Raw genomic sequence first — 12,187 nt, forward strand, 5'->3', positions numbered from 1 at the left:
CGCGCTTTGCACAGACGGCTTCATCGACTTCTCGATCAGAACTCCCAAATCTCTTTCTTAGGAGGTCTCTCCAAGTACCTCCCCGGACATCCTGTATTCGTGCATGAGATTTTTGTTACCGATATGCATCACTTTACACTTATCTACGTTGAACTTCATTTGCCAGGTTGATGCCCATTTCTCCAGCTTGATTATGTCACGTTGCAGATCTTCGCAATCCCCCTGTGTCTTCACTACTCTGAATAACTTTGTATTGTCCGCAAATTTAATCACCTCACTCATCGTAACAATGTCCAGATCGTTTATTTAATCTTAGTAGTTAATGATTAGGATAATATGAGGATAAATAAAAAAAGAAAAGGCAAAACACATTTAACAGCTTTAATAGAAGTAAATGAACAATTGAACATATCACTTTTCCACATTACTATAGAGATGTTTTTCAGCTGCTCCTGAAGCCAGGGGAGCATTGCTTTCTTTACTTCATCATGCATTGACTTTTGCTCTCGAGGTCACAGTGATGCACCCATGTCTCGTCACTGGCAACAATTCTCTCTAGAATACTCAGATCTTCTTCATACTGTCTCAGGAACTGGGTCACAACCTCTACACGCTATTGATTGTGCAGATCAGTAAGCTGTTTAGGAACCCAACATATGTAGGCTTTCCTGTATCTCAAGTCATCATGCGTTATGGCAAATGCAGATCCATAGTCAATATCCAAATTTGCAGCCAATTGAGACACCGTTATCCATCAGTCTTCTCTAATCAAGGCATTCGCCCTGTCATTGTGCTCTTGTGTGCACATTGTTGATGAGTGACCAGAATGACCTTTGTTAGTTACACATGTTCTTCCCGCATTAAACTTTTTTACTCACTCATAAATCTTTCGTTGATTCATGGTGCTATGTCCATATGGAGTCAATATCAGACAATGAATTTCCACAGGTTTCACTCTTTCTGCCCAAAGAAAGCACACTACTGCACGTTGTCCTTCGATGGTGCAATCTTGCAATGGAGTATCCATGCTTTTGACCTTGTAGCTGCCACATGATTAAAGGCCGAACACGAGCTATCCAACAGGCAATGTACGAGTACATATGTTGCATTTTGCTTGCTCTGTTACGGTTATCACATAATTTAACAATTAGAAGAAAAATGACGGCAGATAAAGGCCAAATGACCCATCCAAAGTAACCATTATCTCTTTCACTCTCTGAGAGATCCCACATGCCTATCCCAGGCCCTCTTGAATTCAGACACAGTCTATGCTTCCAACTCTTCCGGGAGATTGTTCCACGCATCTCACACCCTTTCCATAAAAAAGTATTTCCTCAGATTACACCGGAGTCTGTCACCTCTTAACTTCATCCAATGCCCTCTCATTGCTGTTTTCAAGATCAAGAGTGCAAGAATGCTTTCACAAGAAACAGGAATTTGAATGATATGTTATGTAAAGCTAATGTCTGGTCTATACATGAGGAGGGGAGGGTGGGTCATTTTCGCTATGGAAGGTATACGGCATGCAATGTTATGCAGGAAGGCATTATGGCACAGGTCCCAGGCAGAAGAGCTGTCAAATTACGCTTCTTGACATCCTGTGAAACCAAAGGAGTGGTGTACGGGATGACATGCCCTTGCGGGTTATCTTACATTGGCCATACACCTAGATGTTTTAAGACCAGGCTGTTCGAACATCTGTCCAATATAGCCCATAAAAAAGAAATTGATATTCTAACCCGCCAGTGTTGATGATTTTGTGTGTTTTGTTTTGGAGCACATCCCTGTAAATTTGCAGAGGGGAATGTGAAGCGACTTCTGCACCAGCACGAATAGCACTGGATTTTTTTTCCTTGACACATTATGGCCTAAGGGGCTGAATCAGCGGATAGAATGTGTGGCGTTTTATGTATGATCGACAGCTGATTTGACATCACAACGCAGAAGTGCTCCTAGAAACGGATCTTGAGCTTCTTTTAAAGCAGTGTGTCGTTCTTGTTCTGGTGTGCACGGGAGTTTCCAGCAGATTTTCAATCTCCGAAGCAGCTTTTTAGAAGCAAAACAAGGCACTTGTTGGATTTGGGCAAGGGTTCTGGACTTTTCATCTGGTAGCCGCCTCGGTTTTTCAACAGTCTGGCCAGGTGTTTTCAGCGGCTGTGACAGTGATCTTCAGACCATGGTTCCAAGCTAAGTAAGCTTTTGTTTTTTTTTCCCTGTGCACAGTGATGGGTGTAGTACCCAATTGATAATTACATTTTGGCGGTGGTGGAGTTTTTTGTCAATGAAAAGAATTTAAGCAGCTTTGAACCATTTGAATTTTTATGTAATTTAAGGCTTTTTCTCCACCTTTTTTGTATTAAATGTTTATCGTGGGACCACAGCCCATCTCTGGCGAGTAATATAAAAATTTTTGATTTGAGGAGGTATTTAAATGTCTCTTATCATATCTCCCCTCTCCTGCCTTTCTTCCAAAGTATACAGCTTGAGATCCTTAAGGGCTCCTTTTACTAAGGTGCACTAGCGTTTTTAGAGCATGCTAAAGATTAGCGTGCGCTAACCACACGCTAAACAAAAAATACTAACGCAAGCTCTATGGAGGTGTTAGCGTTTAGCATGCGCGGCATTGTAGCGCGCGCTAAAACCGCTAGCGCACCTTAGTAAAAGGAGCCCTAAGTCTGACCCCATATGCCTTATGACGAAGACCACGCACCATTTTCGTAGCCTTTATTTGGACCGACTCCAAACCTTTTTATAGGTGTGGTCTCCAGAATTACATACAAAATTCTAAATGAGGTCTCACCAATCTTACCCGACAACCCTTCAGCAATATCGCTTATAAAAATGTTAAAAGAACAGAACCTTGAGGCACACCATTGGCAACAGCCCTTCTTTCTTCAGAGCGATCTCCATTGACCGCTACCCTCTGTCGCCTTCCACTGAACCAGTTCCTGACCCAGTCTGTCACTTTGTTGTTGAAGGCATGTACAGGTGATTATTCTGTGTGTTAATCAGTGGAGCTACTGTAAATATATTTTCATCTGTAAACCAAATGAAGCTGATGCTGTGCTCTGGGTACTTGATCAAAAGTGGCTTGCACCGTTTCAGGCATGTGTCTTTGTTGTGAAAAGTTAACTCTTGGGCATGACGCTTTTTAAGACACTTTAATTTCAGATTGTCATGAATTATCCTAACCACAGTCGTCTGGATTATTCCTGCTTCTCTTGTTATTTGGCAAGTTGTTCGGTGTGTTTGCGGTGCATCCTCCTGGCTCAGTACAAGATCGTGTATGTCAATGTGCTCTTGTGTGCACATCAAGCGCGGTCATTTTGTTCCAACCCTACTGTGGGAACTCTTTCAACAATCGTCAACTGCTGTAACCTTCTAGCAGTACCACGTTGAACAAATGCACAACAGCTGTGCCCACTTAAAAAAACAAAGCAGTGATTCCCCTGCCCTGATCAGCTGAACCAGAAGACAGGGAGACCGGGGGCTGCTTTTTTTTTTTTTGACAGGGCAGGCAGGAGGAGCTGTGCTAACGATTACAATATTCCCCCGATATTCACGGGGGTTCCGTTCCAGGAACTCCTGCGAATGTTGAAAAAACGCAAATATGGTTTTTAGCAGGGGAGACAGGAGAGGGCAGTTAGAGAGGCAGGTGAGGGCAGCCGGAGCGCCGGCGAGTGAAGGAAATCACTCGTGGTATGCTCCGACCGCCTCTTCCTGTACTAAAGCTTGGCCTCATCAATCAGGAGCTGCTTTGACAAGCAGCTCCTGATTGGTGAGGCCCGACTTTAGTACAGGAAGAGGCGGTCAGAGCATACCACGAGTGATTTCCTTCACTCACTGCCCTCTCCTGCCAGGTCATTCACAGTCGAAAAATATCACGAATGACTAGGACCTCGAATCACGGACCGCAAATTCGCAGGGGAGCACTGTACTCTTCTGAGCAAGCACCAGACACAGTTCCACACCCCCCCCCCTTTTTTTTTACTGACAATTCTCTGCACAAATAGCATTTATATAATTTGCATGCTATTGTGTTGAGCATACCCAGTAAAAGAAAAATCACTCCTACCACGGTATTTTTTACCATGGTGTTGAAGCTTTGTGCATCTGGGCCTGACTTTTATTCAGCAGTTCTGTTCAGAGGTAAATGCCAAGATTCTTGGGTTTCATTTTTCCCTTTTATCATCAGTTCTCCTTTTTGAGGATTGTTCTGCTTCAGCTAATAAATTAAATAGGCCAATACACAAACTGCTTCACTATTTGTTTTTATTTGGCCAAGAGAACTATACTAGTACAATGGAGAAATGTCATTTCTCCTAACATTACTCAGTGACAAGATTTAATATAGGCCACGATGGTTATAAAAGCATTACAAGATGGGTTGGACTAATCCTGATCGTTGGAGACATTTTTTAAAAAATTTGGGAAATTGTATGGTTGAGAATGCCACATCATGCCCACAGTTGGATTTTGAATTGCTGACTTTTTTTGGTAGCCTTCACTGCATCTCAATTATTTGATCCCGACTTGGATAAGACTCAACCAAGTCAGGGGGACTTTTCTCATGCTTCAGGTTAGGGAGGAGGGGGGCTTGGAAGGATATGATAATTCAAGGGAAGAATGTTAGGAGGGACTTCAAATTACAAAGGCAGGAAAAATAAGATTGAAAGTATCAGTTGCTTGGGTATTGTTCCTTCTATATAATTATTACTGAACAAATAAGAAAAAATATGCTAGAACATTTGAATAATAAAAGATATGATGCTAATGCTATTCCTACGATACAATGAAACATCCTACTATGTAGCCAGGGGCCAAATGTAGATACCGTATATACTGGCAAACTCTATATAGTCCATCTAAAGGCACGCCTAGCTGATGTAGGTGCCTAACTTTATTAATAGACTTAGACCTAGATGCACAAAAGTGGATCACTGTTGACCAATTCCCCAACAGTAATCGATGCACTAACAAGTTTGCATGCAAACAATTTGCATGGAGATGCAAATCATTTGCATACAAATGTGACTGATTGCATGTGCAAAGCCCTAACCTGTCACTGCTGTTAGGGATTCTGAGTTGTTTTTTTAATGGCGTAGTTGTTGTGCGTGTGTTAAACACCTGTCCCATTTAATAAAATCCCCCGTACCATGCCTTCCCACCCTGCGCCAGCACCCCGAGCCACAGTCCACACACACACCCCAAACACGATTTTAGTGCAATGATCACTTGGCTATTTTGCGTGGGGTTTTACTAATTTGCAAGGGTTGGATTGGATTGGAAAATGGGCAATCGAGGAAAACACGCGGTGGGCAGTTTCGTGCATCGGGGATTCCGATCCGATCGCTAAACTGGTCAAACCAGTTTAGCGACGATCGGGACACAATCAGTAAGTTTATGTTTTATTAACATATGTATACCACTTAAGCATATTACAGAGCTAAGTGATTTACAGCACAATACAGATAAATTGGGAAAGGAACTCCATTATAGATAGGAAAGCTAGAGATAAGATAAAGAGATAGGATATAAATATTATCATAAGTGGCTCAGGCCAGACCCATTAGCTAAACTATGTACTAGATGCAGTTAAATATAAATTAAATAAAAAGCAGAGGAAAATGTGGAAGAAAATAAAATAAAGTCTTTTAAGATAATCTCATACCATTTTGTGTGAAGCAGGAGTTGGCTCCACGGTAACAAAACTCAATCCTGGCCGGCAGGACTGTCAACCTCTGCCTGATGGAGAGACAGTGCCCAAGTTCAGAGGCCATTAAAGACTGCAGTTCGAGACAGATACGCGAGTCCACCAAGGCAAGTTTTGTGCATCTCCCAGTTAAATAGCATCAATAATTGGCATGTTAACACATATAATTGGACTTAATTGAAAGTCAGGCACCTAACTAAAAAAAAACCCCGATTCTATAAAAAATAGGTGCCTAATCCAAAGAACTTACCTAAAAGTGGGCGTGATTAGGGGTGGATTGGGAATATGTTTTCAAGTTAGGCACCTAACTTAAGCACAGGTATTTTAGGCGAAGAAAACCCCGGCATAAATTGGGTGCACCTAAAGTTAAGACGCCTAGAATCGCCTAAGCCCACTTAGGCAGCACTAAACATGATTTTACACAGTGTGCCTAACTTATCATGCTTAGCGCTGAACTAGCTCATGACGATTATTTAGGCGGAAAATATAGAACTGGGCTCATAGACAGCAAGAAGATGGATAGCACAAAATCAACTGGGATAATCAGATGGGTGGCTAAAGGCAAGTTCTATGTAGAGTGAAACAAGATCAGGTGCAGAGTGAGTATATGGGAGAAGAGCCAGGAAAAATGGCCTTTTCTGATGTGCATCCTGATAAACATGTGCTTCTTTGGCCATACTATACGTATTTCAGAAAAAATTGCCAGGTTGAGCTTTTCCCAAAATCCTAGCTTTTTTTTTAAATACATGGATGTAAATATCCATTCTACTACTTAGGCATACTATACAATTATCTTTTAAGTCTCATTAAACATAAGATGCTAGAAAGTGATTTGCTCTCAAATTTCATATCAAAATTGCTCTAGTCTTTGTTTTTATAAATAATTTAAGCCCTTTAAGCCCCATTCAGCATACTACAGATATTCAGGGATGGTCACAGTAAAATCATGCTAGATTATAATATAAGCCTAGACAAAAACCACAATAGATTTTACAACGCCCATATCCTCTGGCACAGTGGTTAGAACTACAGCCTCAGTACCCCGGGGTTGTGGGTTCAGAACCCACACTACTCATGGGCAAGTCACTTTATCCCCCATTGCCCCAGGTACATTAAATCTATAGTGTGAGCTCACAAGGACAGATAGGGAAAAATGCTTGAGTACCTGAATGTAAATCCCTTGGAGGTTTATTTTCAAAGCACAGACTTAACATGGTTCCATAGTAACCTATAGAACTTTCTAAGTCTATGTGCTTTGAAAATGAGCCCCTTAGGCTATAAGTGGTATATAAATATTTAAATAGAATAAAAATAAATAAATTAGTGTGTCATGAGTTGCTAAATCATGTCTGGTGATCAACTATGAAGGTTTTGCTCATCTCTTGCCCCCCAAAAAGGTTTTAACCGACTCCACAGAGAAGGTGAAAATATATAGCATTCATTAAAAACGCAAACACACGCAATCATGGTCGGAGAAATTCAGCTTCTGCCATTGATCTTAATCCCAGGTTCGATGAAAACCAGATCTGTGAATCCGAGTTGAGATTGCGACTGAGAAGTGATTTCAGAGGGAGCCAGGCCTGCGCAAGCAGCTCACGCTGGCAAAGATTTTAAAGAGGTACAGGGCAGAGAAGGGTGGGTTTGAGCGTGGCAGAGAGGTGCCGGTACTCCCATCAAGGTGGCGGTCGGCTCCCTGCCCCCCCTTACTACGCCACTGTATGTGGGTCCCTTGGCCATGTCATCTTTGGAGCTGCACTGAGATAAGTTTGGCACACAAGTTATAAAACAGGGGCGTAGGACAGATCCATGCATTAATTGCCGATTAGCATTTAACACCAATAATTGTTATCACCTATTTAGCCAATTATTTTATGTGCAGATCTGTGATAAGAACATAAGAATTGCCCCTGCCAGGTCAGACCAGGGGTCCATCGCGCCCGGCAGTACACTCCCACGGCGCCCCCCCCAGGTCCATTACCTGTAAGTGCTCCTAACCTAAAACATTCATACCCTATTCATTTAATATCCTGTAAAGTAACCCTCTATCGGTACCCTGCAATCCCCTTCTCTTCCAGGAAGTCATCCAGTCCCTTTTTGAACCCCAGTATTGTATTCTGTCCTATCACCTCTCCTGGAAGCACGTTCCAGGTGTCCACCACCCTCTAAATCAGTGTTTTTCAACCTTTTTTGGGCAAAGGCACACTTGTTTCATGAAAAAAATCACGAGGCACACCACCATTAGAAAATGTTAAAAAATTTAACTCTGTGCCTATATTGACTATATATAAAGTAATTATCTTGAATAGGAATCAAATAAACACAAAGAAAGTATTTTATAATTACTTTATTATGAAATATTAAGTAAACAGAATAGTGAAAAATTATAAAATACTTTATTCAGTGCGAAACCTGGGCCTGTTTGGCTGAACACAAAGCTGATATTCTGGCTGGTTTTTATAGCATACAAAAATAGACAAATATACCCTCCATCCTTTTTATCCTTTTTATTAAACCACAATAGCAGTTTTTAGCGCAGGGAGCTGCGCTGAATGCCCAGCGCTGCTCTTGACGCTCATAGGCTCCCTGCGCTAAAAACCACTATTGCGGTTTAGTAAAAGGTGACCATATTGTAAAATATAGACAGCAGATATAAATTCAGAACTGTGCATAGTAAATAAAGGGAAGTTTTCATCTCTGGGAATTTACCCAGTTAACTATTAAGTTATTTGGGCAAATTCCTTTGAAAACTGTGGTAATACTGCCTCCACTTTGCTAAATTTAAAATAAAATCATTTTTCCTACCTTGTCTGGTGATTTCTGGTTGCACTTTCTTCTTCTGACTGTGCATCCAATCTTTCTTCCCTTCTATCAGCCTGTATGCTTTCTCTCCTCCACACCTCATTCCCTCCCCCAACTTTTTCTTCCTCTCTCCCTGACCTTTCTTTCTTTTTTTCTGTTTCTCTTCTTTCCTTGTTTCCCTGCCTGCCCCCTTTCTTTCTTTCTCCCTGCCGTTCCCCAAGCCACTGCCACTGCCGCTGCCATCGGGGAACAGGACCCACCAATGGATAACAGGCCCCAAAGCCGAAGCCGACGCATGCTCTCCCTGGCATCAATTCTGCAATCGGAGAGGAAGTTCCGCCCAGCCAGGCAGCGATTGGCTGGCCCGAACTTCCTCTCCGACTGCAGAATTGACGTCAGGGAGAAGAAGACTTATCGGCTCGATAGATTAGATCGCCAAGACAAAGTGAGTCCTGGGTGATCGACTCACTTTGCCTTGGCGAGCTACTGGCGCCCCTGCCTCGGGCCCCCTGTCAGCTCCGGGCCCCTGAATGCAGGACTGGTAGTACTGCCCTGATGGCGGCCCTGCGGCACACCAGGCAACATCTCGCGGCACACTAGAACAGCGGTTGAAAAACACTGCTCTAAATGAAGAAGAACTTCCTTGCAATCGTTTTGAATCTGTCTCCTCTCAGTTTTTCTGAATAACCTCTTGTTTTTGTTGTCCCCGCTAGTCTGAAGAATCTGTCCCTCTCCACCTTCTCTATGCCTTTCATGATTTTATAAGTCTCTATCATGTCCCCTCTAAGTGTCCGCTTTTCCAGGGTAAAGAGCCCCAGCTTGATCCGCATCCAAAACTGCACACACAAGTTTGGAAGACCTATACAGAATCCAGTAGAGTATGTACGAAATCTCGTAGCACTGTTAAAGCACTGTATATTTATACAACTATAAGGAGCACAGGCATTAACAACTCATCCTTAAGAGCTGTCCTCTCTCCCATAGAGGCTGCTCTGCTACTTCAATTCACAACAGCATTACTCTGAGTGGTATTACTAAATGCCATTACATCTTCCATTTGAAAGAAAAACAAAAAGTTAAGACCTCATTTTCTAAAACCTTTTTCAATTATGTGTCTAGAACGGTAATGGCAGCAAAGGATTAATTCCTACGATAGAGATAAAAGGGAGCTAAAGCAGGCACAAAGAACAACACAGTTATAATTCAATAAGAAAGGGAACAAAGGAGGAGACTATAGAATGGAGAGAGAAGGAAAGAATGTAAATAAGGAACAACATAAAAGATAATCTGAGAAATAAATCCGAGAATACTGTATAAAAAAAAGTAAAAAGTTATTTTCAGTTGTAAACTGGAATTTTCACTATAGTGTAAGTTGTATTGACTGTGCTCATTCTTTTTAACCTAAAACAGGGAGGGACCTGTCCACTGGGTGGGTGACTTGCCTATGAAGATAAACACAGTCATCCCTTTTAAATACACCAGTCCACGTTAAGGTATCTTCGATAGCAGTTCCAACACCAGCAGATTCATTTCCGAAATCTATCACGGCCAAACACTGAACAGCCTCACTGCGGAGAACAGATTGGCAATGGAGAACCTAAGCAACTGCAGTGCCCCGGTGCCCTGTGAAGGATCACTTCCCTCACCGTCCAACGCACCCCCTGCTCTACACTTACCTCCAGCAACGGTTGTATCTGCTGCGTCCCAGGGGAAGGGGGGGTCCTAAAGTGTAACAACTGAAGTTAGCTTGGCTGCAGCTTAGTTTTATGCCAGCAGCGCGGCAGGTGGGCGGGACAGGCGGCAGCGTTCGTAGGTGACTGGCTGCCGGACTCCTGCAGCACCGGCGCGCGCGGCAGCTCAAAGCTCTACAGCAGGGCTAGAACATTAAATACCTCCCCCTGACCCCGATCAGAAACAACAGCACGTGGGAGACTAGGGGGAAAAATGGAAAGGCCGGGAACTAACAAGTGTTCGGGCTCCCATCGGGGTCTTTCGCCCGCGTACCGCACGTGTTCGGGGGGGGGGATGGGGTGTCTCGCGGCCGCCTGTGGACGAGGAAGTATTTGGGATCCCAAGGGTCTCGCGGCCGCTCGTGGACAAGCAGGTGTTCGGTTTCTGGGGATTGGAAAACCATGTGCGCGATCTCTGCAGAGGCGGCAAAGACCTGGGCGCCCTTTTCCCAGCACAGCGGCTCCAGAGAGCAGTCCAAAGGGGTCCGTCCGTGCCTCCATTGCGGCTCTCTGCCATCCCACGCACACGTCCCCCCCCCCCCCCCTCAGCCCTCCTTACGGCACAGCAGCGCATTCTTCCTGGGGACTGAGAGAACATCTGCACCGGCGGAGAAAGAAAGCGGTCTTTTAAAGCCCTACTGCCATTCGTTCCCAGATAGATTTACCTACCCAGTATCTGCTGGTTTCAGGGGCGGGAAAGAAAAAAAAAAAGGAAAGATGCAGTAGGTTCGAGCTATCCCGCGCTTTTTGGAGGAGGAGACGAGAAGTTAGGATGCTGCTCTCGAAAATCATCTCAGGAATTCCTGGTGTGAGTTAGGAAAGGCCCAGTCTGCAATGCTTCTATTGGAAACAAACGATTCAGATGAAATTTCTTCCGCTGGCACTAAAATTACTTATATGGCGTATTACAGTTGAAGTTTTGAGGTTGAGGTGATCGTACAAAGGCTATACTCATTTGTACAAACGGGGCAGATGCATTATCGCAACAACACTAAACTCTGCACCCACAATAGGAACAAAGAATGTTTCTTTAGGATTATGGCAGTAGTGATGGGGGGGGGGGCGGATATAAAAATCATAAGCGCCAACGTTTCAAATTGATTATGATTATTGAGAGCTTCTATACCGCTACTAATGACTGGGGAGTCAATTCAGAGTGGTCTACATGAGCCTCTGCAAAGGCTGTACAGTATATTAGCTTCTGTAGAGATGCTTCCATGAGTTGTGAGGTGTTACAATGCATGGGCTCTATACTGAAATACATGGAGCTCTGTGGCGGTGTTACAGAGTTATTAATACCAGCATGATTATACCATAATCCATCATCCTACTTATATGCACATGTTTATAACAAATCAGTTGTCCTATGTAAGTACATTGTATGTCCTATGTATGTAGGTTTACTGTTGCAGCTAAATACACTATACACTTTTTTTACATACCTAAGGAGGTTGGTCATTTCAATCAAATATACAGTAATCTATTTACATGCATCCCTGAAAGTTCTAGTTTCCTGGGGATGCTAAATGCAATAGGCTATTTTTTTTTCTTGGACACAGCTTGCTCAGTATTAGGAGTGCTAAGCTTCCAGTGCTCTCAAAAGAGCTGGCATTTGTGAAGTGTCTGTCTCCCAAACAGCATTCCTAGACTACAGAATAATTACATAGTTTAGAAGCATTCATGCAAGACACTTCTGTGAATGATCTGAATTAACCACCCAGATCCTGCAGGTCACCTAACTGATCAGTTTTCAGCATATCCAGCATGAATATGCATGAAACCTAACTGCAAACCTGCAGTTTATGGAGGCAGGTTATATGGTTAGTGATTCATAAAATCTGGGTATTAAAAGACCTTAAAAGGACAATGTGTCCAAAGTCACACAGTTAGAACTTCATTACTGAACTTATGTCCCAGAAAGTCAGATGTGGCAGAGGTCTGTACT

At 43.1% G+C, this 12,187-nt stretch overlaps 1 protein-coding gene across 4 annotated transcripts in view; it reads right to left on the reverse strand.

Moving 5' to 3' along the window:
• The window catches only part of TLCD4 (TLC domain containing 4), a 92,412-nt gene extending 81,477 nt beyond the window's left edge, over positions 1-10,935 (reverse strand). The window contains exon 1 of one of the 4 annotated variants that reach the window (XM_033915933.1): positions 10,912-10,935. The gene's annotated coding sequence lies outside the window, so the exon portion shown is untranslated. Of the gene's footprint in view, positions 1-9,954; positions 10,012-10,188; positions 10,776-10,801; positions 10,843-10,911 lie in introns of those variants that run through there. The other 3 variants (XM_033915930.1, XM_033915929.1, XM_033915931.1) reach the window with 3 other exon arrangements.
• Between the last annotated feature and the right edge of the window lie 1,252 nt (positions 10,936-12,187).

This window comes from Geotrypetes seraphini, chromosome 12 (assembly GCF_902459505.1).
Source record: "Geotrypetes seraphini chromosome 12, aGeoSer1.1, whole genome shotgun sequence".
NCBI classification, from domain to species: Eukaryota; Metazoa; Chordata; class Amphibia; order Gymnophiona; family Dermophiidae; genus Geotrypetes; species Geotrypetes seraphini.